Genomic DNA, 3,358 nt, shown 5'->3' with positions numbered 1-3,358 from the left:
AAGGCACTCTTCAAAGCATTAGCTAAAAAGTCTCAAAATAAACTACAGAGAGAATCATTGCTGCCAAAGCCATCACATTAAAGGTTGCTCGCCGGCACATAAACGATGAGGTGTTTGAGAAACTTGGGTCACCATTCCATATTGAAGCAACGTTCTTAGGCAAGGACGGCAGAGAGGTACAATTTAACGAGCACAACAACCTCTTCGTTGATCTTGAAGAATTGCAAAGGTATGCAGTTCACTTCTTTGACATCAGTCGAGAGGAGTGCGGTGGGGTTCTCAAGTTTGTTTGAAGCTCGACGAGTGCGAGGTCCTGAAGAACAAGAAGCTAGAGAGAGTCACCATTACCCTCATGAACAGAGCTCTGGATCCATCAATAACGAAAGAGAATCCACAATACTTCAGCGTGCAATCCAAAAACAACATTCTAACTCTAGGATCATTTTAGATATACTTCATTCACTCTATGATAACAAAAATATTGATTATTTGGTTGTTGATTTTGTGTTTTCATTTTTCACTGCAAGTTGATAAGAAAAATTTGAAATTGTCGATTGGGTTTTTAGTCAAACCCAAATTCCTTCTATTATCAGTGATTAACGAAACAGAGCCGTTCTTTTTAGTGGAAGGATTTGGTGACTACATAGTGGAATGACACATGGCAGGTGACTTAAAGACTCTTAAGTGTATGTACAACATAACACACAGAGCAGCTGTGGAAAATCCATGCTTATATTGCATGGTTGATGCACAATCTCTTGAGAATGTGTAATGGAATAGAGCTCCCAACAGACATCTTCAAGATAAGACCTTTAAACCAGTGCTTGATATTCCTCTGAGTAGAGTTTATGTCTGTACACTTCATGCACTCTGTCGAATAATTGAAAAGGTGGTTCATTTGTACATATGTTTGCATGGACATTAAAGCCAGAGAGTGAGTCGAAAAGAGTAATCAAAGCATTAGAGAGAGTGCTCTCAGACATTGGTTTGCATGGAGGCAATGTCAAAATCGAAGAGGACCCTAAGATGTCTCAAATTCGGTACAAGGTACCGAGAAAAGCATCGATAGGCGGAGTGAAGGCAAGAAGGTTTCTTGGGTTTAGCCTCAAAGATTTAGATAGAGAAGAAAGGAGAAACCTGCTCAACAAATGGAAATAGTTACATAAAGTGGTTAAAGACAATGTTGGTGGTGGGGCAATCCAGAATCACAAGGCGAACGTGTGAAAATCACTAGATAAAATTTTCCACTACGTTGAGCAGCATTCTTGGGACCAAAGTAAGCTCATATCATTTCAAGCAGCGTTGCTGGATTGGAAAAAGGCTTACCTTACAAGGTGGGGTGGGCAACATATCACACATTACATGGTGGGTTGGCATTCTACATATACAAAACAAAATTTTAAATTATACTCCACTGACCATTTTGTTTTATTTCAATGCAATACATATTGTTCAACCATGTTCCATATTTTGCCAAGACATATGGCTCACTATCAATATGGTCCACATAAGGCATGGAAAAAACCCACTACATGGCAAGAACAGGTTATTTTAAGCACACTAGACATGGGGGAATAAAGCCAATAGCCTATTAGAGTTACACCAATGGACTTATAGACGACTAATTCATAGAGCAAGGCAGAAGGAACTTCTTAAGAGTTCAAAAATTACACGTTCTTTACAACACATCCGCAAAGAGATGAAACAGATGGCTTGAGGAGCTTCAAATGCGGCGGAGCGCCATGCGAGGTGGTGACGGTCACGAGTCAGGAGCGGTAGAAGATGGACCTGAGCCCGTCGTTTTTATCCTCTTCGATGCACCTCCTTCTTCCTCACTTTGTACCTCTTCGATGTGCAAGCTCTGTAGACGAGCTCGTTAATCTGTTGATGGCAGCATCTCCCAGGGCATTAGGCTTCTTCTTTCCCTCAGAAACAACCGTTTGTTGTATAGATCTAAGCTTTTCGGGTCTTCAACCCCTGCAGCCAGAGCTTAAGTTGTGTAGGACATGAAATAAGAGACTCTGAGTGCTTGGCACCCATACCCAATGCCAAATACGCGTAGAGCAAACTGTTTCTCAATCAGAATTAGTCTTTCTGCGTTTAGTGGGAGGGGGTGCCCACCACACAATCTTGTAATAACTTTCATTGCAAACAGTGGGAACTTTGCATTGTCATCGGAGTATTCCTTGTGGTATATTATGATCTACATAAAAATTGTAATGAATTTATGGGCCGTAAGTGAGATGAGTACAATTGCCAAGTACTTGAATTGTTTCTACAAACCTTTTTGTGGTTGAAACGCCCGATGTAGTGAGACAACACCACATCCTTGCCTTGGACTCCAGTGACAAGCCCTTGTCGTGAGCCTCCCGCTCTTCTAAGGAAACTATCGTCATACACTAGAACCTGTCAACAAAAAAAATGATCATGATATTTTATCACTAGGCCATCTCCAATACCATTTGAATACACGACAAAAGTTACCATCTGATTCTCGTCCATTTCCAGCATCGACCTCCCCCACAAGTGAATAGACTGACTATTCATTACCTAATCTATGGGTGCCACGGGCCTACCCATGTTTTCCAAGCCGAGTTGTTTTGTTGTCGATTCAAACTGCTCATCTGTTGGCAAATTGGCATCTCCGAACTTCGCTTCATTGAATGTATCTTTGATCAGTTGCCACCCTGAAGTGAACTGTGAGTCGCGGACAACTGTGTCAGCAATAAGATGTTGGTCCACTCCATCATCATCCACAAACCCCATGTTTGCCTCACAAAAAATTCACAATTGCAGCTAGGCAGAAGCCCTCCCGTATAATGAGCTCATGCATGATATCTGTGAGCAGAACATAGTGGGTGTCGCCCGCCATAGCAAAACTGGGAGCACAATTCAGAGGCAAAGTCACTTCCTTACTTGTACTTTCTTGCTTGCACCCTATTGCTGCATCCGCAAGAGAAGCATTAAGCCCGCATCAAATGTTTCCTTTAGTACCTCTACCCGCTCTTCTTCTCGGTCGAACTGCACCTCCACATCCTCTACCTCTTCCTCCGGCGCCAATGGAAAACTACCGAAAGTTGTTGATTGGGAAGTCTCTGACTCACCATCCGTCTGCAAGTATAAGTAACAGACAAACCCGTGGTAGAATTCCACCAAGCGACACTTTTTGAAGTGCTTCATACACCTATCTTGTACAAGCAGTGCATTAGAGGGACACTTTTCTAGACAGCGATTCAGTCTCCTTGAAGCACTCTTGTCAGGGTCAAGGTTGGCTGGGTGCACATTCTCATGCCATCAACTGTCATGGAATTGTCACAAGTGGCTGCCTCATACTGTTGCAAATGGGTTTGTAGGTACT

The sequence above is a fragment of the Adiantum capillus-veneris genome, chromosome 21 (genome assembly GCF_014529385.1).
Source record: "Adiantum capillus-veneris isolate H3 chromosome 21, ASM1452938v2, whole genome shotgun sequence".
Lineage (NCBI taxonomy): Eukaryota > Viridiplantae > Streptophyta > Polypodiopsida > Polypodiales > Pteridaceae > Adiantum > Adiantum capillus-veneris.
Note: the sequence above shows the minus strand (reverse complement) of the source record.